Source organism: Oncorhynchus tshawytscha, linkage group LG28 (genome assembly GCF_018296145.1).
Source record: "Oncorhynchus tshawytscha isolate Ot180627B linkage group LG28, Otsh_v2.0, whole genome shotgun sequence".
In the NCBI taxonomy this organism is placed as follows: domain Eukaryota; kingdom Metazoa; phylum Chordata; class Actinopteri; order Salmoniformes; family Salmonidae; genus Oncorhynchus; species Oncorhynchus tshawytscha.
In genome coordinates this window covers 37,058,663-37,085,520 of record NC_056456.1, presented here as the reverse complement: position 1 = coordinate 37,085,520, position 26,858 = coordinate 37,058,663, and the positions used below count along the sequence as shown (strand labels likewise).

The window sequence follows — 26,858 nt, the reverse complement described above, 5'->3', positions numbered from 1 at the left end:
ACTGTTACATCACTCAGCCCTCAGTCACTACCATGTTACTGTTTATCACTCAGCCCTCAGTCACTACCATGTTACTGTTACATCACTCAGCCCTCAGTCACTACCATGTTACTGTTTCATCACTCAGCCCTCAGTCACTACCATGTTACTGTTACATCACTCAGCCCTCAGTCACTACCATGTTACTGGTTATCACTCAGCCCTCAGTCACTACCATGTTACTGTTTATCACTCAGCCCTCAGTCACTACCATGTTACTGGTTATCACTCAGCCCTCAGTCACTACCATTCGTACTGACCTTAAACGTCACCTCGGGACACGAGGGACAATCGTGCAAAGAAATAATGCCAGTTGTCTGTGTTCAAGTGCTCATGATTAATAAAGATTGGCCATTCAATCGCCCTTGTTTCTCTAACAGTGGTGTGATGATTTCATTATGGCTCATTAATGAAAGGCCTCATTGCTGACCTGTGAATCAGAGGTGGGTTGACTGGTCCACTTACATTTTTCCTCTGTCGTCTGTTTTGTTAATGGATCACATTCATATCACGGCTACGGTGGAATTCTGGCTCAATGTGGTTACAAGGAAATCGCCTGTTTTTTTTTTGAATGACAATTCAGATCCGGTAATGGTAATGACACGTTTTTAAACTGTACAACATTGTGCAAGCAGTGAACATTTACCATCTAAATTAGGCCTAGGCACAAGGACTGATCTGTATCGATGACTGTCCTCCCTAGGTAGACTTTGTTTTCTGAACACTCTACAGATACCGTCGCCTGCCACTGCCCACTGAGTGAATTGCGTAACTATAATTCAATTCGGTATAGTATAGTGTGTGTGTGTGTGTGTGTGTGTGTGTGTGTGTGTGTGTGTGTGCGCGTCCCTCAGTTAATTTATGTCTCTTGGTGTGTATATTCCGTTTTCTGGACGCCCGCTCAGAGAAAGATGATCACCTGCCTCTCGCCCAAGCACGCACTCTACGTGTCCTCATAAAAACACCTGATGGTTAGCTCTAGCATTAGTACATGGTGTGTTATTGTACAGTAACTCAGGTGTGATGGTTAGCTCTAGCATTAGTACATGGTGTGTTATTGTACAGTAACTCAGGTGTGATGGTTAGCTCTAGCATTAGTACATGATGTGTTATTAGTAACTGAAATAACAGGAAGCTCAGCCCAGATGGCTCATTTCCCTGGTGCTTTAGTTAGGATAACCTCACCTTAAGGTGGTTTGAAGGGAGTTGATCTTCACCTGGTAAGGACTTCAACGTAGGCCGTCATACTAAATAAGAATTTGTTCTTAACTGACTTGCCTAGTTAAATAAAGGTTAAATAAAAATATTAATAAATATAACTTCCCCCTCAGAGGATTTTTGGTTTAATTTCTTACTTAGGATGTAGAATTGTCAGTTTAGCTGTGCAGTAGCACTTGACTTTACTGACACACTGACTGACTGACTGACTAGTGAACTGACTGACTGACTGGTGAACTGACTGACTGACTGGTGAACTGACTGGTGAACTGACTGGTGAACTGACTGACTGACTGACTGAACTGACTGACTGGTGAACTGACTGACTGGTGAACTGACTGACTGACTGGTGAACTGACTGACTGACTGACTGAACTGAACTGACTGACTGGTGAACTGACTGACTGGTGAACTGACTGACTGGTGAACTGACTGACGGACTGACTGACTGACTAACTGGTGAACTGACTAACTGGTGGACTGACCGACTGGCTGGTGGACTGACTGACTGGTTTAATTTCTTACTTAGGATGTAGAATTGTCAGTTTAGCTGTGCAGTAGCACTTGACTTTACTGACACACTGACTGACTGACTGACTGGTGAACTGACTGACTGACTGATGAACTGACTGACTGACTGGTGAACTGACTGACTGACTGACTGACTGGTGGACTGACTGACTGGTGGACTGACTGACTAACTGGTGGACTGACCGACTGGCTGATGGACTGACCGGCTAACTGGTGGACTGACCGACTGGCTGGTGGACTGACACACTGACTGGTGGACTGACAAACTGACTGACTGACTGGCTGGTGGACTGACCGACTAACTGGTGAACTGACTGACTGGCTGGTGGACTGACTGACTGGTGGACTCTCTCCTAGCATCTCTGGACTCCATGCATAAAGTAACATCAGAGAACGACTGCCCCCCCCCTCATCTTTTACCTCATTAGATATTGATGCTTGTTGAAGTTGGCAGTAGGCCCCCTGTTGAGCTCTCAGTTTAGACCACCTCAGTGTGCTCATTCTGACCCCATCACTCATCAGGGTGTAATGATCACTGTGGTTTTATGTTTGCATAGAAAACACAGGGTTTTGTTTCCAATCTTGAAGAGAGCCTATGTTGCAACAACCCACGCTACCTGCTTTGATCTTAGGCCAAAGTAGGTCTAAAGTTAGTGATGGGGGGAAACTCGATACAGTTATATATCACAATATTATTTTGGATGATATTCTATCGATACTTACTATCGATTAGTAAAAACAAATATATATTTTTGCTACTAAGCATTAGTTAGTGCAGGTCGACTGTACCTGCTCCACAACATATACTTTGCTATCTGTCTTCTTTTTAAATAGTGAGCCAACATGTTTTCAGCACTTTTACTTCCCTGTCTGATCAAAAACTGATTTTCTCCTGCTCTCTCTTGTCTCTCTACAGCAGACATATAGTGAGTTATATGTTCGGGAACATCAAATCGCAATAAAATCACAGTATCGAATCACAATACATTGAGAATCACACTACATATAGAGTCATGAGAATCACACTATATATAGAATCATGAGAATCACACTATATATAGAATCATGAGAATCACACTATATATAGAATCATGAGAATCACACTATATATAGAATCATGAGAATCACACTATATATAGAATCATGAGAATCACACTACATATAGAGTCATGAGAATCACACTATATATAGAATCATGAGAATCAAATGTATTTATATAGCCCTTCGTACATCAGCTGATATATCAAAGTGCTGTACAGAAACCCAGCCTAAAACCCCAAACAGCAAGCAATGCAGGTGTAGAAGCACGGTGGTTAGGAAAAGCTCCCTAGAAAGGCCAAAACCTAGGAAGAAACCTAGAGAAGAACCAGGCTATGAGGGGTGGCCAGTCCTCTTCTGGCTATGCCGGGTGGAGATTATAACAGAACATGGCCAAGATGTTCAAATGTTCATAAATGACCAGCATAGTCAAATAATAATAGTCACAGTAGTTGTTGAGGGTGCAACAAGGCAGCACCTCAGGAATAAATGTCAGTTGGCTTTTCATAGCCGATCATTAAGAGTATCTCTACCGCTCCTGCTGTCTCTAGAGAGTGGAAAACAGCAGGAATCACACTACATATAGAATCGTGAGAATCACACTATATATAGAATCGTGAGAATCACACTATATATAGAATCGTGAGAATCACACTACATATAGAATCGTGAGAATCACACTATATATAGAATCGTGAGAATCACACTACACATCGTATCTGCACCTAAGTATCGTGATAATATCATATCGTGAGGTCCTTGGCAATTCCCAGTCATAGTTGGTATCGATGTTGTACAGTATCCTTCATCAAGTAGGAGGAGCCTTCAGTACAACTTCCAGTAAATAAGGCTGTAGGTTGACATTCATTGGTATTTCGGTGATTCTGAGACCTTTACCCCCCCCAGGCAGTTTCCAGAAACAGACCCCTGGGTGTGTGTTGTCGTGTGTGGTTTTCCATGGACGGGGATGTACGGGACCATGTGATCAGCTGACCTTTCCGCACAACATCGCGGCACCATGATGGACTCCTAGCCAGAGCTGTGCCTCGCCACGGACTGGGGCCTGCCGCCAACCAGTCCGTGGGTGACCTCTGACCTTCCCCCCCATACTCAACCAACGACCACTAGACCTCGTCTCTACTGTCCCTGAGACTAGGCTTGTCCCCAGATAGAGACCGAGGGTCGACAGACAGAAGGACACCTGCGCTCTGTCTTCAGATAGCAACCCAACAGCTAGCAGGTAAGACTTTGGATGTGTGTGTGTGTATAGTATGTACACTTTGGTAAAAATGTTTATTAGTTAGAACGAATGGGTGTGTCAGGCAAGTTGCTCATCTGGCAAATGGAGTCTGAATGTAGAGTCTGAATGTAGAGTCTGGCCAAATGCAATACAGGAATGAGATCTGATATACCTTCACTGTCAAAGCTGTGCTTATTATGTCCACAGTATCTCAGCGATGCATACAGGAAATGAAATCAGTCTGGCTCTGATTGGAGGAGGGAATGAGCAAGTGAGATCCTGAGTTACGGTGCTGTTTTGAATGTTTATTTTATTTTTTATTTTATTTTACTTTTATTTAATCAGGTAGGCTAGTTGAGAACAAGTTCTCATTTGCAATTGCGACCTGGCCAAGATTAAGCAAAGTAGTGTGACACAGACAACAACACAGAGTTACACATGGAGTAAACAATAAACAAACCAATAACACAATAAACAAGTCAATGACACAGTAGAAAAAAGAAAGTCTAGATACAGTGTGTGCAAAAGGCATGAGGAGGTAGGCAATAAATAGGCCATAGGAGCGAATCATTACAATTTAGCAGATTAACACTGGAGTGATAAATGAGCAGATGATGATGTGCAAGTAGAGATACTGTTGTGCAAAAGAGCAGAAAAGTAAATAAAATAAAAACAGTATGGGGATAAGGTAGGTAGATTGTCCATCTGTAAATAGACCACCCAATGTACAGCTGCAGTGATCGGTTAGCTGCTCAGATAGTTGATGTTTAAAGTTGGTGAGGGAAATAAGTCTCCCACTTCAGCGATTTTTACAATTCGTTCCAGTCACTGGCAGCAGAAAACTGGAAGGAAAGGCGGCCAAATGAGGTGTTGGCTTGATCAGTGAGATATACCTGCTGGAACGTGTGCTACGGGTGGGTGTTGTTATCGTGACCAGTGAACTGAGATAAGGCGGAGCTTTACCTAGCATAGACTTATAGATGACCTGGAGCCAGTGGGTCTAGCGACGAATATGATGCGAGGGCCAGCCAACTAGAGCGTACAGGTCGCAGTGGTGGGTGGTATAAGGTGATTTGGTAACAAAACGGATGGCACTGTGATCGACTGCATCCAGTCTGCTGAGTAGAGTATTGGAAGCTATTTTGTAGATGACACCGCCGAAGTCGAGGATCGGTAGGATAGTCAGTTTTACGAGGGTAAGTTTGGCGGCGTGAGTGTAGGAGGCTTTGTTGCGAAATAGAAAGCCGATTCTAGATTTGATTTTGAATTGGAGATGTTTAATATGAGTCTGGAAGCAGAGTTTACAGTCTAGCCAGACACCTAGGTACAGTGCCTTGCGAAAGTATTCGGCCCCCTTGAACTTTGCGACCTTTTGCCACATTTCAGGCTTCAAACATAAAGATATAAAACTGTATTTTTTTTGTGAAGAATCAACAACAAGTGGGACACAATCATGAAGTGGAACGACATTTATTGGATATTTCAAACTTTTTTAACAAATCAAAAACTGAAAAATTGGGCATGATGATTTGTGTGAAATTGAGGGCATCTAGCTTTGATTGTAGGACTGCCGGGGTGTTAAGCATATCCCAGTTTAGGTCACCTAACAGAACGAACTCTGAAGCTAGATGGGGGGCGATCAATTCACAAATGGTGCCCAGGGCACAGCTGGGAGGTCAGGGGGTCGATAGCAGGCGGCAACAGTGAGAGACTTATTTCTGGAGAGGTTAATTTAATAAATTAGAAGTTCAACTTGTTTGACCGGGAAAGTATGACAGAACTTTGCAGGCTATCTCCCCCTTTAGCAGTTATATCTTGATGGAAAATGTTGTAGTTGGGTATGGAAATCTCAGAATTGTTGGTGGCCTTCCTAAGCCAGGATTCAGACACTGCAAGGACATCAGGGTTGGCGGAGTGTGCTAAAGCAGTGAGTAAAACTGCTAAGTTTGACATGGCTTTTGTGGTTCCTTAGCAGTAAGACCAAAACAAAGTTGGACATACAGTGCACTTTCTACTGTTTCTACACAGCCACCCAACCACATACTCCTATGCACACACGCACACACACACACACACACACACACACTGGTTGACCATTTCCTTGCGAAAACAGGCTTGTGACCGCAAAGCCCAGAATATCTGTGAGAGCTAATGTTTATTTTGTCTCTTTTGGTGAGACATCTACATGACAGGGGCGGATCTAGAGCCAGGTGAGTTGATGAGGTAAGAGTCAGTCAGCCATTCAGGCAAACCGTCAGTCAGCCATTCAGGCAGCCATTTAGGCAATCAGTCAGTCAGTCAGCCATTCAGGCAGCCAGCGAGTCAGTGAGTCAGGCAGTCAGTAAGTCAGTGAGTCAGGGCCTGCTTGGTTACACAGGAGGTCCTCTGTTCCCCCCCCTCTGTCCCCCTCAGTACCCACAGACAGGATACAGGCCAACGAGCCAGCCAGGTGTCTGCTGCTCACTGTTGCTGTTCAGAGACTGACTGACTGGCTGACTGGCTGACTGGCTGGGCACCATAAGAGGTGTGTGTGGGTGAGAAGGAGACTGGCAGTGTGTGTGGGATGTGGGTGTGTTCATGCATTTGCAGTTTATGTTCAGACTTTGTTCATGTGTGTGCGTGTCTGTGTGCGCACTAGCATCGTGTGTGTGTGTGTATGTCTGCGCGCTGGCGTATGATAAATAGTTTTACGCTGAGGTCCATGTGAGTTGTAGTTTGTTTATCCAAAATGTATCCTATTGTGGTATCCTAGTTTGTAACATCCTAATAAACTATAATTGCTCTGACAATTATGGTCTTATCTCTGTGCTAGACCAACAGCTTCTGATTAATTGGTCACTCCCCTGTTGAGATTGTTATCCCTGTGTCCATTACCAGGGCTGTTATAGGGGTCAATCCAGGCCTGGTTTACTGGACAGTACATTACTAAGGACTGAGTGGAAGGGCAAGAGGAAAAAGTACTAGTAGTGGGAGTGTAAAGACAACGGAGGAGACTGTAATAACAGAAGGGTAGAGGTTGTAATAGAAGACAACAGAGGAGAGGAAGAGGTAATGTGGAGAGGTAATGCGGAGAGGGAGAGGTAATACGGAGAGGTAATGCAAAGCGGGAGAGGTGAGAGGGAGAGGTAATGCGGAGAGGTAATACGGAGAGGGACAGGTAATACGGAGAGGTGAGAGGTAATATGGAGAGGGAGAGGTAATACGGAGAGGTAATACGGAGAGGTGAGAGGTAATACGGAGAGGGAGAGGTAATACGGAGAGGTAATACGGAGAGGGAGAGGTAATACGGAGAGGGAGAGGTAATACGGAGAGGGAGAGGTAATACGGAGAGGTGAGAGGTAATACGGAGAGGGAGAGGTAATACGGAGAGGTAATACGGAGAGGTAAGAGGTAATACGGAGAGGTGAGAGGTAATACGGAGAGGGAGAGGTAATACGGAGAGGTAATACGGAGAGGGAGAGGTAATACGGAGAGGGACAGGTAATACGGAGAGGTAAGAGGTAATATGGAGAGGGAGAGGTAATACGGAGAGGTAATACGGAGAGGTAAGAGGTAATATGGAGAGGGAGAGGTAATACGGAGAGGTGAGAGGTAATACGGAGAGGGAGAGGTAATACGGAGAGGTAATACGGAGAGGGAGAGGTAATACGGAAGGTAATACGGAGAGGGAGAGGTAATACGGAGAGGGAGAGGTAATACGGAGAGGGAGAGGTAATACGGAGAGGGAGAGGTAATACGGAGAGGGAGAGGTAATACGGAGAGGTAATACGGAGAGGGAGAGGTAATACGGAGAGGGAGAGGTAATACGGAGAGGGAGAGGTAATACGGAGAGGTAATACGGAGAGGGAGAGGTAATACGGAGAGGTGAGAGGTAATACGGAGAGGTGAGAGGTAATACGGAGAGGGAGAGGTAATACGGAGAGGTAATACGGAGAGGGAGAGGTAATACGGAGAGGTAATACGGAGAGGGAGAGGTAATATGGAGAGGTAATACGGAGAGGGAGAGGTAATACGGAGAGGTAATACGGAGAGGGAGAGGTAATACGGAGAGGGAGAGGTAATACGGAGAGGTAATACGGAGAGGTAAGAGGTAATATGGAGAGGGAGAGGTAATACGGAGAGATAAGAGGTAATATGGAGAGGGAGAGGTAATAGGAGAGGTAATATGGAGAGGGAGAGGTAATACGGAGATAAGGGTAATATGGAGAGGGAGAGGTAATACGGAGAGGTAATACGGAGAGGGAGAGGTAATACGGAGTGGGAGAGGTAAAACGGAGAGGTAAGAGGGAGAGGTAATACGGAGAGAGGGGTAATACGGAGAGGTAATACGGAGAGGTGAGAGGTAATACGGAGAGGGAGGTCCTTCTCTGCTGCCAATGACTGGAACGAACTACAAAAATCTCTGAAACTGGAAACACTTATCTCCCTCACTAGCTTTAAGCACCAGCTGTCAGAGTAGCTCACAGATTACTGCACCTGTACATAGCCCATCTATAATTTAGCCCAAACAACTACCTCTTCCCCTACTGTATTTATTTATTTAGCTCCTTTGCACCCCATTATTTCTATCTCTACTTTTCACATTCTTCCACTGCAAATCTACAATTCCAGTGTTTTACTTGCTATATTGTATTTACTTCGCCACCATGGCCTTTTTTTTGCCTTTACCTCCCTTATCTCACCTCATTTGCTCACATTCTATATAGACTTATTTTTCTACTGTATTATTAACTGTATGTTTGTTTTACTCCATGTGTAACTCTGTGTTGTTGTATGTGTCGAACTGCTTTGCTTTATCTTGGCCAGGTCGCAATTGTAAATGAGAACTTGTTCTCAACTTGCCTACCTGGTTAAATAAAGGTGAAAAAATAAAAAATGGAAACAGAATGCACCTGAGCTCAATTTTAAGTCTCATAGCAAAGGGTCTGAATACTTATACGTAAATAAAGGTATTTATTTTTCAAATGTATTTTCTTTTCTTCTCAAAACCTGTTTTCGCTTTGTCATTATGGGCTATTGTGTGTAGATTTGCTGAGAAAGTTCTTGAGTAAAGGCTGTAACGTAACAAAATGTGGAAAAAGTCAAAGGGGTCTGAATACTTTCTGAAGGCACAATACATCCGGCTGTTACCTCACCCTCCCTCCTCTATCCTGACTCTTTTTGTATTTTGCCTCTTCAATTCTGTCTTATTTCCGGTCCATTCTAGCTGTCTTTCTCACACTCCTCTCTCTTCATCTCTCCCCATTGATCTCCTGGTTCAGTGTTGTTATTCACACTCTCTCTATGTCTCTCCATCCCTCACATAAGCGCAGCACACACACACACACACACACACACACACACACACACACACACACACACACACACAGGTATCGCCTTACAACAGTCAAGGACATGCAGTGTGCCTATTGCCGGATATATGTCAGGCGTGTCCTTAGCGTGTCCGGTGGCGTGTTAAAATGGCCCTTGAACAGGGCAGGGCCAGTTATAGGTGGTGGTACCCTTTTCAATATTCCTCCTCCCTGTGGACTGGGTGTGTTTTCAGTAGTTCTCCCTGTGGACTGGGTGTGTTTTCAGTAGTTCTCCCTGTGGACTGGGTGTGTTTTCAGTAGTTCTCCCTGTGGACTGGGTGTGTTTTCAGTAGTTCTCCCTGTGGACTGGGTGTGTTTTCAGTAGTTCTCCTGTGGACTGGGTGTGTTTTCAGTAGTTCTCCCTGTGGACTGGGTGTGTTTTCAGTAGTTCTCCCTGTGGACTGGGTGTGTTTTCAGTAGTTCTCCCTGTGGACTGGGTGTGTTTTCAGTAGTTCTCCCTGTGGACTGGGTGTGTTTTCAGTAGTTCTCCCTGTGGACTGGGTGTGTTTTCAGTAGTTCTCCCTGTGGACTGGGTGTGTTTTCAGTAGTTCTCCCTGTGGACTGGGTGTGTTTTCAGTAGTTCTCCCTGTGGACTGGGTGTGTTTTCAGTAGTTCTCCCTGTGGACTGGGTGTGTTTTCAGTAGTTCTCCCTGTGGACTGGGTGTGTTTTCAGTAGTTCTCCCTGTGGTCTGGGTGTGTTTTCAGTAGTTCTCCCTGTGGTCTGGGTGTGTTTTCAGTAGTTCTCCCTGTGGACTGGGTGTGTTTGTGCTGCATGTTTAAGTCATTGGTTTCATTTTCACCTCCCCCTCCAGTACACTGTGTCTAGATAGTGTTGTTTTAAGTGCGTGTCTCCTTGAAGTGTTCTTAAAAGGATTCCTCAAAACATATTGACCTGTTTTCATGTAGCCTACTCCACACTACTCTACTCACCATGTGTTTTATAGTCTGCTATATAATATGCTTTAGGATTCATTTTGCTGGCTTCAATCCAGTTGTTTTGTCAGTTGGACACTGACATGTTCTCCAGGACCTCCTAAGAGGGAGCAGCGTGAGGGTAGCTATCACACTAGGGGTGCACATTAGGGGTGCGTGGTCTCCAGATTTTCACATAGTCATACTGTCCTTTTCTCATAACAGGATATACGGTACTACCGGCTTAGTACACAATGGGAAGCCAAAAAAAGTCCAGCTAAAAAGCCTAATTGGGTGTCTATTAGTAAAAGCGAATTTCCGTGGAGGCTGTTAGCTAACTATGCTAACGAGCGCAAACGAAAATAAAACAAATTGCCAAGACATGCAATCCAGCTCATAAAGTTATACATATATAGGTAGGAGCTACCGAATGCCATTTCTGGTGAGTTTGGACATTTACAAGCGAATGTGAATGAGAGACATTGTGCAAATGAACAACGTTTTTACATATGCTTGTCTGAAGGAAGAACAGTACTGGCTTTAGAGCAGCATGTGTACACGCTGTGTCTGTGTGGAGTCTGGTGTTGCTAGGGCAGCGGGCCTGCCTGCTCTGCTCTGAGAAAAGGGGGGAAGGAGAAGACGTGCTGAGAACGGAGAGGAGAAAAAAACACAAGGAAATGAAGATAGTGGCAGCTGTACAGAACTCCTACAAAGGGCTTTGACTTCTCAAACACAGCACTAAGCTAACACAATATGATGCCACGTCACCTTATTAATTCAGCTATTTACTTACTTAGATTAACTAGCAAGTTAAATTTAGGGTTCGTGTTAATGCAGAATTCTGAATTTTTCACAGAGGTAAACAAGATAATATGCATAACAAATATTGTGCTGCAGATGTGAAATGCTTCTTATTGTAATTTCTGCTCGGCATCTGGAAAATGTTGTGCGGCAGGGTAGCCTAGTGGTTAGAGCGTTGGACTAGTAACCGGAAGGTTGCAAGTTCAAACCCCTGAGCTGACAAGGTACAAATCTGTCATTCCATGAAGAACGCGATCTGCCTGACATCCTAACATATCACACAAGTTGACTGTAGACTATTTACTTAAAAAGTAGTTACAAATATTAAAATGTATTGAAAAAACTTTACAGAAATAGTTAACTGTATTGAAAAACCATCTCGTGGATATTTCCAGAAAACCTGGTGTACGGTATATACGGTATACCGCCCAAGCCTAGTTGGCATGCAGTCAATCTAGCTATGTTTAGGTGGGGTTATAGGCTAGCCCTAGGCTAACCACTTCTACACGGTACTAGTAGTTTTAAAAGTAGCCTAAGCGGAAACTAAACAGGACTATTAAAATGCTAAAATGACACAATTATATATATATATATATAATAAAAAAAATGAAACACATTTTCCTACATCAACCAACCATTTTAGAATTTGTGATAAAACTGTCGTCCTTTGCTAAGGAATGTAGTTTGTGTATCTGGAGTGAAAAGCAAATGAACAGTCTTCAAGACAACCAATCACTTGTAGGGACAAAAGCACATTCCAACTAGTAGTTTTACAGTATTTGATCTCAGGTTAAATATCGAACTTTGACGTCCGTTCGAGTACTCTCTTACACATGCCCATCCCTCCACAGTGGCATACTGTTTTTCATGATAGGTGTTGGTATGCGGACACGCGCGTAGGCGTTAAGCGTGTAGGTGTGGCATATGTGTGTGGGTGTTGTTGACGTGCTCTGTCATATAGAGTTTGCATTGCATCACGCCTGCGGTGAGTGGGCTAGCCTACGCTGCCAATCTGGTCAATGTGTAGCTCGCTCTTCTGGTGCTTTCCTGAAGGAAGAATACAGACGAGCTGCACATAACACCCTGATGAACCGGAGAAAGAGAGGGGGGACAGAGAGGGGAGGACAGAGAGGAGGGAAAGGGGGGTGGGGGGAGACGAGGGAGAAGAGAGTGGAAAAATATTGTGAAACAGAAAGTAAAAAGACACAGGAGATTGAGATTAAGGTTGTCACCTCCTCCAGGGTTGTTTGTGTTTCTGGGACTCCTAGTAAATACTCCAGTAACAATCTTTTATCAGACACCCAATCTCCAGGTCCTTGATCTGTTTCCAATTGCCGTAAATCCCGTGTATAATCTCATCTCCTGAGCTGGCGCCATGGGCAAGGTTAACGAGTAGAGATAATACAGTTTTCAGATCGACAGGTTCCACACTGAAAATACACAAAAATATTAGTTTGATGAAGATTTAGAGCATATTTTCATAAGAATCATTAAGCATGGCCGCAATTCATTACTATGCAGTGTTGTTCAATGTGGATTTTTTTTTATTCCATAAGAACAGGCAGATTTAAACTAAATTAAATGTTTGTGTATTGAAAAGAAGACACATTTTGGTTTGTAACCCAGACTTTTTTGTCTTTCAACTCTCCAAATTGAGCTCAGTTTCAAGCGAGCATTCTGAGAATAACTGTCCCAGAAGCGCATCAATTATCCCTGGCATCTTTTTTTGATCAATTTGGAAAAAATATTCAGTTCTATTTTATTCTTATGTTACATAATGTTTTTATATATATATATATATATATATATATATATATATATATATAGAAAATAGGTGTCTTGACTGTGATAAGGGCTTAGGAAGAGTGTCTTGTATTTTAAATAAACAAAACTATGCCATTAAACAGCCATAGGTTTCTACAAGGGCCACCGCTGAGAATACTGCCTTGATTGAGATTCTGTTCCACCATATAATGTAACCAGTTGATATTACGCTTGAATAAATCAATATCAAATGACACTTGCTTTTTTTAATTGTCTGATATATAAATAATGGGACAATTTAGCCATTAGGATATGTTATCTTTAATGGTGATGATAAATTAGGCATCATTGCACACTGTTGGCATAGGCTTCTATTTTTATTTATCCTGTATTTAACTAGGCAAGTCGGTTAAGAACAAATTCTTATTTACAATGAACGCCTACACTGGCCAAACCACGCTGGGCCCTATGGGACTCCCAATCACAGCCGGTTTTGATACAGCCTGGATTCGAACCAGGATGTCTGTAGTGATGCTTCGAGCGCTGAGACGCAGTGCCTTAGACCGCTACACCACTTGGGAGGCCTAGAGATAAATGGGCCTCTAAAAAAACAACAACAAAGTTCTCAAACAGTCAAAACATTTCAAATGCCGATTCTACTACTGTGCCCTGTTCTCAGATCCTCCCACATGAGCACAGAGCACGTAAGGAGTATGGATGAGAGGGAAGTGTTGAGAGATGGAAAACACATACTAGTTAGCAAGTCGAAATGGCGACCTTGATTCTCTATAAATAGAACAAGATGCCTCAAAGTAATTTATTTGTGAGTTATTAACATGCAAAAAACAGCATTGGGCTGCAAAACTTTTAACACGCCAACTAGGTACTTGGGTAAATGGTGCTACTTATTGATTGTCCAAAATGGCTTCCTTTCCTCGTCTCCCGTTCTTCATCCAACTCGGCAGCACAGATCTGAAATAGTTTGGCTAGATACTACTTAGTGCCTACACCCACTGCATACCTCATTGTACCCACTGCAGTGGAGAGTGAACAACTACAAGCTGTGTAGTCACTTGTTTAGACTTGAAAGGTTTGCATTGGTGTAAGCAGAATAACGGCGAAAAAGTCGTCTAGCCTATCAGACGGCTAGCCTATCAGACGGCAAGGTGGAACCATTGCCATATTGCTTATCCTATCAGATTGACATGAATTGCCAAGGAATAATTACCAAAGGTTCAATGTTGGATTAGGCATTTCTGCATGGCTGGTTTGACCCATTTGACTGGTTCTGTGTAATTGAAGACCCAGGTGCAGATAATTAGGCCAAGTATGAAGTTAGGAGCCTGATGACCAATGGTTTTTTTCCGTTGCTCCTGAAAGGTAGTACTCCTGCCACACCCACAGCCCACAGTTGTCTGCACACCGGAGCATAGAGCTATTTCTGGCAGGGTGGGTTTATACATCAGGATGGACACACAAATACCAAAGGCAACAGAGCTGTAACCACTCAAAACGGTAGCCCTTTATTCTAAACTGAGGAAGATGGCAATGATCTCTTATTCTCTCTCCGTTGATTAAGCTAGCGCAACGATGATTGCAATTATTTACATAACCTCTTAACCAGGATGTTCTGAGATAATAATCTATTTTGCAAATGTTGTGGTGCCATTCACTCAAACCTTCCACACTCCTGGGTTGCGTTCGGTATGGTGCAACTCATAGAACACATGCAGACAACAATGTCATGAATAACAATTACATTATTCCTTACTTTAGGAATAAGATAAGAGATTCTACCATCCTCTGCATGCCTCTACATCTGGTCTGGGATGTCCTCCTCTTGCCACACTCTTCCCTCTTGTGGCGAGCAGTGGAAGTGGCTGCCCATAGTGAGGTTAATATAGGTTATTTGTTGTCGCTGTCAGTGACGGTATGATGGTAAGGGTTGGGAGGGAGGAGATGAGCTGGAGGGACAGTGTCGGCAATAGAATAAGCCACAAAATGGCTCCGTCTGAAGACCGTCAAGGTGTGTGTGAGATGCCGTGTGTGTGTATGTGAGGTGCAGTGTGTGTATGTGAGGTGCGGTGCGGTGTGTCGCAGGTGAAGCAATTTTCAGCTGCTAGAGAAACTGAATCCATGAGATGCCTTCAAAGCCTAGCAGCTTTGGGACATTTGCTTGGGTTACCATACCAATCTCTGGGGGATTTTAGCAGCTTTGGGACATTTGCTTAGGTCATCGTACCAATCTCTGGGGGATTTTAGCATCTTTGGGACATTTGCTTAGGTCATCGTACCAATCTCTGGGGGATTTTAGCATCTTTGGGACATTTGCTTGGGTTACCATACCAATCTCTGAGGGATTTTAGCATCTTTGGGACATTTGCTTGGGTTACCATACCAATCTCTGGGGGATTTTAGCTCCCCTATCATTCTGTCAATGTTAATTTAATAGCCCATGGCAAGGGTTCTCAACCCTCTCCTGGTGGGCCCTCTATACGTTTCACCATTTTGTTGTAGCCCTGAACTAGCTCACCTGATTTAAGGGCTTGATGATTAGTTGACAAGTTGAATCAAGTGTGATATATGTAGAATAGATCAAATAAATGGAACCGCTGGGGCACCCCTGAGGAGAGGTTTGAAACCCTCTGGCCTATGCAACAAAACAAGTCTCAGCCCAGTTTTTGTTTAATTTCTTCAGAGAAAGGTGTTACCACTAATGAAAGGAATGCAATAGCATTTGCCTCGCTTGTATATTTAAGCAATAAGGTACCTCGGGGGTTTGTGGTATATGGCCAATACACCACGACTACGAGCTGTTCTTAGGCACGACGCAACGCCTTATTGCTATTATAAACTGGTTACCAACGTAATTAAAGCAGTTAAAATTAAATGTTGTGTCATTCCCGTGGTATATGGTCTGATATACCACGGCTGTTAGCCAATCAGCATTCAGGACTCGAACCACCCAGTTTATAAAAAAGGTATAAAAGAAATTGAATCCAGATGCAGCTGTGTCTGTCTGCCTTCCTAATTTAGTTTTATGCAACAGGCTTACTATACTGTATGAATTGTTTAGTTATTTTTTATGATATTGTCACTGCCTTTTTTCTCAAAGCACAAATTGAGGTTTGCATGCTGCACGGGATGTCGTTGATAGACCCGAGAACTGAGGCAATGACTATTTAAAGGCACTAGCTTCTCAAATCAAAATCACATCAAATTTATTTATATAGCCCTTCGTACATTAGCTGATATCTCAAAGTGCTGTACAGAAACCCAGCCTAAAACCCCAAACAGCAAGCAATGCAGGTGTAAAAGCACGGTGGCTAGGAAAAACTCCCAAGAAAGGCCAAAACCTAGGAAGAAACCGAGAGAGGAACCAGGCTATGAGGGGTGGCCAGTCCTCTTCTGGCTGTGCCGGGTGGAGATTATAACAGACCATGGCCAAGATGTTCAAATGTTCATAAATTACCAGCATGGTCAAATAATAATAATCACAGTAGTTGTCGAGGGTGCAACAAGTCAGCACCTCAGGAGTAAATGTCAGTTGGCTTTTCATAGCCGTTCATTAAGAGTATTTCTATCGCTCCTGCTGTCTCTAGAGATTTGAAAACAGCAGGTCTGGGACAGGTAGCATGTCCGGTGAACAGGTCAGGGTTCCATAGCTGCAGGCAGAACAGTTGAAATTGGAGCAGCAGCACATCCAGGTGGACTGGGGACAGCAAGGAGTCATCATGCCAGGTAGTCCTGAGGCATGGTCCTAGGGCTCAGTTCCTCTGAGGGAGAGAAAGAAAGAGAGATAGAATTAGAGAGAGCATACTTAAATTCACACAGGATAACGGATAAAGAAGTACTCTAATAATGGATAATGGAGAAGTACTCCAGATATAACAAACTGACCCTAGCCCCCCAACACATAAACTACTGCAGCATGAATACTGGAGGCTGAGACAGGAGGGGTCAGGAGACATTGTGGCCCCATCAAATGATGCCCCCGGACAGGGCCAAACAGGAAGGATATAACCCCACCCACTTTGCCAAAGCACAGCCCCCACACCACTAGAGGGTTATCTTCAACCACCAACTTACCATCCTGAGACAAGGCTGAGTATAGCCCACAAAGATCTCCACCACGGCCCTGCCTCCAGCTGTTTGCTTAGAAATTCTAGGGACAATTAGGAGGCCTGCGTCTTGTGACCGTAGCGTACGTGTAGGTATATACGGCAGGACCAAATCAGAGAGATAGGTAGGAGCAAGTTCATGTAATGCTTTATAGATTAGCAGTAAACCCTTGAAATCAGCCCTTGCCTTGACAGGAAGCCAGTGTAGGGAGGCTAGCACTGGAGTAATATGATAAAAAAAATTTGGTTCTAGTCAGGATTCTAGCAGCCGTATTTAGCACTAACTGAAGTTTATTTTGTGCTTTATCCGGGTAGCCGGAAAGTAGAGCATTGCAGTAGTCTAACCTAGAAGTAACAAAAGCATGGATTAGTTTTTCTGCATCTTTAATGGATAGAAAGTTTCTGACTTTTGCAATGTTACGTAGATGGAAAAAAGCTGTCCTTGGAACAGTCTTGATATATTCGTCAAAAGAGAGATCAGGGTCCAGAGTAACACCGAGGTCCTACACAGTTTTATTTGAGACGACTGTACAACCATTAAGATTAATTGTCAGATTCAACAGAAGATCTCTTTGTTTCTCGGGACCAAGAACAAGCATCTCTGTTTTGTCCGAGTTTAAAAGTAGAACGTTTGCAGCCATCCACTTCCTTATGTCTGAAACACAGGCTTCTAGCGAGGGAAATTTTGGGCCTTCACCATGTTTCATTGAAATGTACAGCTGTGTGTCATCCACATAGCAGTGAAAGTTAACATTATGTTTTCGAATGATATCCCCAAGAGGTAAAATATATTGTGAAAACAATAGTGGTCCTAAAACGGAACCTTGAGGAACACCGAAATTTACAGTTGATTTGTCAGAGGACAAACCATTCACAGAGACAAACTGATATCTTTCCGACAGATAAGATCTAAACCAGGCCAGAACTTGTCTGTGTAGACCAATTTGGGTTTCCAATCTCTCCAAAAGAATGTGGTGATCGATGGTATCAAAAGCAGCACTAAGGTCTAGGAGCACGAGGACAGATGCAAAGCAGTAAATAAGGGCTCTTCGATACTGCACGGTACTGTCTTTCCAAGCTAGTCGGAAGACTTCCAGTTTGGTGTGGCGCCATTTCCGTTCCAATTTTCTGGAAGCTTGCTTCAGAGCTCGGGTATTTTCTGTATACCAGGGAGCTAGTTTCTTCTGAGAAATGTTTTTAGTTTTTACGGGTGCAACTGCATCTAGTGTATTGCACAAGGTTAAATTGAGTGCCTCAGTTAGATGGTTAACTGATTTTTGTCCTCTGACGTCCTTGGGTAGACAGAGGGAGTCTGGAAGGGCATCAAGGAATCTTTGTGTTGTCTGTGAATTTATAGCACGACTTTTGATGCTCCTTCGTTGGGGTCTGAGCAGATTATTTGTTGCAATTGCAAACGTAATAAAATGGTGGTCCGATAGTCCAGGATTATGAGGAAAAACATTAAGATCCACAACATTTATTCCATGGGACAAAACTAGGTCCAGAGTATGACTGTGACAGTGAGTAGGTCCAGAGACATGTTGGACAAAACCCACTGAGTCGAAAGCCTTTTGGAGTGGGTCTGTGGACTTTTCCATGTAAATATTAAATGTTAGCAACACCTCCGCCTTTGTGGGATGTACGGGGGATATGGTCACTAGTGTAACCAGGAGGTGGGGCCTCATTTATCACAGTAAATTCATCATACTTAAGCCATGTTTCAGTCAGGCCAATCACATCAAGATTATGATCAGTGATTAGTTCATTGACTATGATTGCCTTTGAAGTAAGGGATCTAACATTAAGTAGCCCTATTTTGAGATGTGAGGTATCACAATCTCTTTCAATAATGACAGGAATGGAGGAGGTCTTTATCCTAGTGAGATTGCTAAGGCAAACACCGCAATGTTTAGTTTTGCCCAACCCAGGTCGAGGCACAGACACGGTCTTAATGGGGATAGCTGAGCTGACTACACTGACTGTGCTAGTGGCAGACTCCACTAAGCTGGCAGGCTGGCTAACAGCCTGCTGCCTGGCCTGCACCCTATTTCATTGTGGAGCTAGAGGAGTTAGAGCCCTGTCTATGTTCGTAGATAAGATGAGAGCACCCCTCCAGCTAGGATGGAGTCCGTCACTCCTCAGCAGGTCAGGCTTGGTCCTGTTTGTGGGTGAGTCCCAGAAAGAGGGCCAATTATCTACAAATTCTATCTTTTGGGAGGGGCAGAAAACAGTTTTCAACCAGCGATTGAGTTGTGAGACTCTGCTGTAGAGCTCATCACTCCCCCTAACTGGGAGGGGGCCAGAGACAATTACTCGATGCCGACACATCTTTCTAGCTGATTTACATGCTGAAGCTATGTTGCGCTTGGTAACCTCTGTTTCATCCTAACATTGTTGGTGCCGACGTGGATAGCAATATATCTATACTCTCTACACTTGCCAGTTTTAGCTTTAGCCAGCACCATCTTCAGATTAGCCTTAACGTCGGTAGCCCTGCCCCCTGGTAAACAGTGTATGATCGCTGGATGATTCATTTTAAGTCTAATACTGCGGGTAATGGAGTCGCCAATGACTAGGGTTTTCAATTTGTCAGAGGTAATGGTGGGAAGCTTCGGCGTCTCAGACCCCGTACCGGGAGGAGTAGAGACAAGAGAAGACTCGGCCTCTGACTCCGATTCGCTGCTTAATGGGGAAAACCGGTTGAAAGTTTCTGTCGGCTGAATGAGCGACACCGATTGAGCATTCCTACAACATTTCCTTCCAGAAACCATGAGAAAGTTGTCTGGCTGCAGGGACTGTGCGAGGGGATTTATACTAACGTTACTATCTGTACTTACTGGTGGCACAGACGCTGTTTCATCCTTTCTTACACTGAAATTACCCTTGCCTAACGATTGCGTCTGAAGCTGGGCTTGCAGCACAGCTATCCTCTCCGTAAGGCGATCATTTTCCTGTATATTATGAGTACAGCGACTGCAATTAGAAGGCATCATGTTAATGTTACTACTTAGCTTCGGCTGTTGGAGGTCCTGACGAACCATGTCCAGATAAAGTGTCCGGAGTGAAAAAGTTGAATGAAAAAAAGTTGAGTGAGGGGAAACAACAAAAATATAAACAGTAATTAAAAAGTAAAAACCGTAAAGTTGTCAGGTAGCAAAGTAAGGTTGGCAACAAAACGCACAGCAACACGTAAACAAGTCTGCAAGTTGTGACCGGTGACACAGCTTCTGTGTTTGTTTTTATGACCTGGCTCTGAACCCTTCTCTCTCTCCCTCCTCACTAAGCTCCTTGCTCTGTGCATGGATATGCCACACAGCTGGCTGGAAGCTCGCAGTATATTGGCTTTATTCATGACTGGGCCATACCTCACAGACTCATAGCGTTCAGCCAGGGGTGCAAGCTGATTGGCTGAAGGCGATAAGCAACATCTGGGAATAACATTCCTAGGCTTTAGCCACGTGGTGGTAAATGGTGTTTCAGAAAGAAATATGCACACAACTTTTTTTCATTTTTTTTCACCTTCTCACCGTTAAATCTAGGAGGAAATTGAAGCCTTTGTAGCCAGAATGTGTAATGTGCTAACCGATTGCCGGGGGACACAAGTGTATTACCGGCTGCGCACATCAAGCCCAGACGATAGTGGAGAATCCATAAAGCCCACTAGCGGTTGCCCAGGCTAGTACCTGGCCTAGATAAGCATGTTGTTTGTGAAACGGTGTCTTTTAAATCAGAGAGGAAGAAGGTGATGCATGAATGTGTTATCTACATGAGGTAAGAAAACTAGAAACACTATTTTCATGCAACTTTGATACAGCTATGACCGGAAGTGACTTCTTTGTAGCAGGTTAGGACAGTTAACATAGTAAGTTAGGAGACTGAGGTTAAGGTTAGGAAAAGGGTTACGGTTAGCGAAAATGCTCTCCTAACCTGCTATGAAATTACTTTCGGTTGTAGCTGTATCGAAGTGGCGTGAAGACAGTGTGTCCGGTAAGATAACATGTAATGTAACATCTAATTAGGGTCACTTGGAAACACTGACCAACACTTTGGTTCCTACCCTGGCTTATTTATTTGTCATGTCAAACAATGAATTCAAGGTGCTGCCCACTATATTCCAACTATAGCGTTACAATAATCATTCAATTTCCATGATTCCAACAGTTCACCAATTCACAAGGCCTAGATAGAAATGTATGAAAATGTGTTTTTTGTTTGAAGTTGAATTGAACAGTATACAACGATCAGAATGGAGAAAGTCCCATTGAAATCAATGTGTTGCCACTCCAGGGTAATGAGTTACTCATAAAGCATTTTAAGAAATGTATTATTTAAAAACATAAAATGCTATCATACTGTCAAAAATGTGAAAAATATTGTGATAGTACAGACCAGCTGGCGCTATCACAGCACCACGGGTGTTTCTACCCTATAATCTCTACTGGTTGCACCTACAGGTGAAGTCGGAAGTTTGTGGAGTGGTTGAAAAACAAGTTTTAATGACTCCCACCTATGGGTATGTAAACTTCCGACTTCAACTGTACCTCTAGGGTTTCTACTCAAATCTCTGCTGGTTGCACCTACCTCTAGGGTTTCTACTCAAATCTCTGCTGGTTGCACCTACCTCTAGGGTTTCTACCCTATAACCTCGACTGGTTGCACCTACCTCTAGGGTTTCTACCCTATAACCTCGACTGGTTGCACCTACCTCTAGGGTTTCTACCCTATAACCTCGACTGGTTGCACCTACCTCTAGGGTTTCTACCCTATAAACTCGACTGGTTGCACCTACCTCTAGGGTTTCTACCCTATAAACCGACTGGTTGCACCTACTGGTTTCTACTCAAATCTCTGCTGGTTGCACCTACCTCTAGGGTTTCTACCCATAATCTCTGCTGGTTGCACCTACCTCTAGGGTTTCTACCCTATAAATCTCTGCTGGTTGCACCTACCTCTAGGGTTTCTACCAAATCTCTGCTAACCTACTCTGGGTTTCTACTAAATCTCTGCTGGTTGCACCTACCTCTAGGGTTTCTACCCTATAACCTCGACTGGTTGCACCTACCTCTAGGGTTTCTACCCTATAACCTCGACTGGTTGCACCTACCTCTAGGGTTTCTACCCTATAACCTCGACTGGTTGCACCTACCTCTAGGGTTTCTACTCAAATCTCTGCTGGTTGCACCTACCTCTAGGGTTTCTACTCAAATCTCTGCTGGTTGCACCTACCTCTAGGGTTTCTACTCAAATCTCTGCTGGTTGCACCTACCTCTAGGGTTTCTACTCAAATCTCTGCTGGTTGCACCTACCTCTAGGGTTTCTACTCAAATCTTTGCTGGTTGCACCTACCTCTAGGGTTTCTACCCTATAACCTCGACTGGTTGCACCTACCTCTAGGGTTTCTACCCTATAACCTCGACTGGTTGCACCTACCTCTAGGGTTTCTACCCTATAACCTCGACTGGTTGCACCTACCTCTAGGGTTTCTACCCTATAAACCTCGACTGGTTGCACCTACCTCTAGGGTTTCTACCCTATAAACCTCGACTGGTTGCACCTACCTCTAGGGTTTCTACCCTATAAACCTCGACTGGTTGCACCTACCTCTAGGGTTTCTACCCTATAAACTCGACTGGTTGCACCTACCTCTAGGGTTTCTACCCTATAAACTCGACTGGTTGCACCTACCTCTAGGGTTTCTACCCTATAACCTCTACTGGTTGTACCTACCTCTAGGGTTTCTACCCTATAATCTCTACTGGTTGCACGTACCTCTAGGATTTCTACCCTATAATCTCTATTAGTTGCACCTACAGTGGGGCAAAAAAGTATTTAGTCAGCCACCAATTGTGACTGTTTGAGGTTGTGGACAGGTGTCTTTTATACTGATAACAAGTTCAAACAGGTGCCATTAATACAGGTAACGAGTGGAGGACAGAGGAGCCTCTTAAAGAAGAAGTTACAGGTCTGTGAGAGCCAGAAATTTTGCTTGTTTGTAGGTGACGAAATACTTACTTTCCACCATAATTTGCAAATAAATTCATTAAAAATCCTACAATGTGGTTTTCTGGATTTTTTTTCTCATTTTGTCTGTCATAGTTGAAGTGTACCTATGATGAAAATTACAGGCCTCTCTCATCTTTTTAAGTGGGAGGACTTGCACAATTGGTGGCTGACTAAATACTTTTTTGCCCCACTGTACCTCTAGGGTTTCTACCCTATAATCTCTGCTGGTTGCACCTATCTCTAGGTGCCTCTAGAGTAGTAATGACACATTAACACTTTGGCAGTATCACTTTATCACCTCCCTTTCTCTCCCAGTATTACCATCAGTACTACCTCCCTTTATTCTCTCCAGTATTGCCGTCAGTACTACCTCCCTTTCTCTCCCAGTATTACCGTCAGTACTACCTCCCTTACTCTCCCAGTATTACCGTCAGTACTACCTCCCTGTCTCTCCCAGTATTACCGTCAGTACTACCTCCCTGTCTCTCCCAGTATTACCATCAGTACTACCTCCCTGTCTCTCCCAGTATTACTGTCAGTACTACCTCCCTTTCTCTCCCAGTATTACCGTCAGTACTACCTCCCTTTCTCTCCCAGTATTACCGTCAGTACTACCTCCCTTACTCTCCCAGTATTACCGTCAGTACTACCTCCCTGTCTCTCCCAGTATTACCGTCAGTACTACCTCCCTGTCTCTCCCAGTATTACCGTCAGTACTACCTCCCTTACTCTCCCAGTATTACCGTCAGTACTACCTCCCTGTCTCTCCCAGTATTACCATCAGTATTACCTCCCTGTCTCTCCCAGTATTACCATCAGTACTACCTCCCTGTCTCTCCCAGTATTACCATCAGTATTACCTCCCTTTCTCTCCCAGTATTACCGTCATAGCTTTCCTCCCTTTCTCTCCCAGTATTACCATCAGTATTACCTCCCTTTCTCTCCCAGTATTACCGTCATAGCTTTCCTCCCTTTCTCTCCCAGTATTACCGTCAGTACTACCTCCCTTTCCCTTCCGAGAAAGCTATTTTCTTTGTAAACTGCAATGACCTGTGTCTTTAGCCTAGTTAGCTTCTGTTAACAATCCATAGTGTGATTCATATAGTAGACTTGTCTTGTGATCTCAACCTCAAGGATGAAGTCATCCACTAAGTCAACAGCAGGTCATCTGTGACTGGAAGAGGTGACACACACACACACACACACACACACACACACACACACTGTTTTAAAGCCATCTTGGTACTCCCCCACCACCATCATCAGATTTTGGGAGCTATAGAAAAGCATTTATTAATTCATACTTTGAAATTATTTTATGTGAGCTAAGCATAAAAATGTAAAAAATATATTCAGTAATTCCTGAAAGTATAATTTTTGGAAAGTTCTAATGTTATTGCCCCAGTATTTTATATTTATTAAATTCATGTTAAAATTAATTGAAATACTCCCAATATGGCCAACCATTGTCTTCAAAGCCTCTCATTAGCCAATACATAGCACCAGCAATCTAGAGTTTATACACTGTGCATTCAAAGGTATTTGTATACCCCTTCATTATAGTGGATTCGGCTATATCAAATGTTATTTGTCACATGCCGTTCAAGAATGCAGTTCAAGAAATAGAGTTAAGAAAATATTTACAAAATAAACTAAAACAAAATGAAACACAATAAAATAACTATACAGGCGGTACCGGTACCGAGTCAATGTGCGAGGGTACAGTTTAGACTAAGTAATTTGTACATGTAGGCAGGGGTAAAATGACTATGCATAGATGATTAACAGCGATTAGCAGCCGTGTAAAAACAAAGGGGGGTTATGAATTTAAATAGTCTGGGTGGCAATTTGATTAATTGCTCAGCAATCTTATGGCTTGGGGGTAGAAGCTGTTAAGGAGCCTTTTGGACCTAGACGAATATAGTTTGTTGACGATGTGGACACCAAGGAACTTGAAACTCTCGACCCGTTCCACTACAGCCCCATCGATGTGAGTGGGGGTGTGTTCGGCCCTCCCTTTCCTGTAGTCCACGATCAGCTCCTTTGTCTTGCTCACGTTGTTGTCATGGCACTACATTGCCAGGTCTCTGATCTCCTCCCTATAGGCCGTCTTATCGTTGTCGGTGATCAGGCCTACCATTGTTGTGTCGTCACCAAACTTAATGATGGTGTTGGAGTCGTTCTTGGCCACGCAGTCATGGGTGAACAGGGGGTATGGGAGGGGACTAAGCACGCACCCCTGAGGGGCCCATTTGTTGAGGATTGGCGTGGCAGGTGTGTTGTTACCTACCCTTACCACCTGGGGGCAGCCTGTCATGAGGTCTAGAATCCAGTTGCAGAGGGAAGTGTTTAGTCTCAGGGTCCTTAGCTTAGTGATGAGCTTTGTGGGCACTATGGTGTTGAATGCTGAGCTGTAGTCAATGAACAGCATTCTCACATAGGTGTTCCTTTTGTCCAGGTGGGAAAGGGTATTGTGGAGTGCGATTAAGATTGCGTCATCTGTGGATCTGTTGGGGTGGTATGCGAATTAGACTGGGTCTAGGGTGTCTGGGAAGATGGTGTTGATGTGAGCCATGACCAGCCTTTCAAAGCACTTCATGGCTACTGACATGAGTGCTATGGGGGGGTTATCTTCACTTTCTTGGGCACGGGAACTATGGTGGTCTGCTTGAAACATGTAGGTATTACAGACTCGGTCAGGGAGATGTTGAAAATGTCAGCGAAGACACTTGCCAGTTGGTACACATCCTCGTAATCCGTCTGGCCCCGTTTCCTTGTGAATGTTGACCTGTTTAAAGGTCTTGCTCACATCGGCTACGGAGAGCATGATCACACAGTCGTCCTGAACAGCTGGTGCTCTCGTGCATGCCACAGTGTTGCTTGCCTTGAAGCTAGTAAGAAAGGCATTTAGCTCATCTGTTAGGTTCGCGTTACTGGGCAGCTCGCGGCTGGGTTTCCATTTTGTCGTCCATAATAGTTTTCAAGACCTGCCACATCTGACGCATTTCAGAGTCGGTGTAGTATGGTTAAACTTAGTCCTGTATTGACACTTTGCCTGTTTGATGGTTCGTCTGAGGGCATATCGGAATTTCTTATACGCGTCCAGATTAGTGTCCCGCACCTTGAAAGCTCTAGCCTTTAGCTCAGTGGGGATGTTGCCTGTAATCCATGGCTTCTGTTTGGGATATTTTCGTGCAGTCATTCTGGGGACAACGTCGTCGATACACTTATTGAAGAAGCCAGTGACTGAGGTGGTATAATTCAATTGGATGAATCCCGGAACATATTCCAGTCTGTGCTAGCAAAACAGTCCTGTAGCGTAGCATCCACGTCATCTGACCCCTTCCTGCTTTAGTTTTTGCTTGCATGCAGGAATCAGGAGAATATAATTCTGGTCAGATATGCCAAATGGAGGGTGGGGGAGAGCTTTGTATGTGTCTCTGTGTGTGGAGTAAAGGTGGTCTAGAGTTTATTTATTTTATTTTTTCCTCTGGTTGCACATATGACATGCTGGTAGAAATGAGGTAAAACGGATTTAAGTTTGCCAAAACACGGGTGTGATCATTCTTCAGTGGTCCCTGTATTGTACGATCAAACCAGTGTGATTTAGAAAGCTTATTTACAATGTCCAGTTTCGGTATGACGCAACAATCAGCATTTGAGCTGGCCACAGTTTTTTCAGAAACATTTTGCACAAACACAGTCTTTACAAAGTTATGTCCAGAATGTGAGCAGTTTATTTTTGGATGCAATGTTCAGACATTCACATTAGTAGCTACAGCATAACACAGTCATCCAAACCAGAATTTTTTTTCTACATTTCTCCTAGCGCTAACTGAG

At 43.8% G+C, this 26,858-nt stretch overlaps 1 protein-coding gene across 1 annotated transcript in view; it reads left to right on the top strand.

The window, feature by feature from the left end:
- The window catches only part of LOC112240862 (activated CDC42 kinase 1), a 109,827-nt gene that overhangs the window by 8,747 nt on the left and 74,222 nt on the right, over positions 1–26,858 (top strand). Inside the window, exon 2 of the mRNA XM_042308121.1 lies at positions 3,733–4,066. The gene's annotated coding sequence lies outside the window, so the exon portion shown is untranslated. The remainder of the gene's footprint in view (positions 1–3,732; positions 4,067–26,858) is intronic.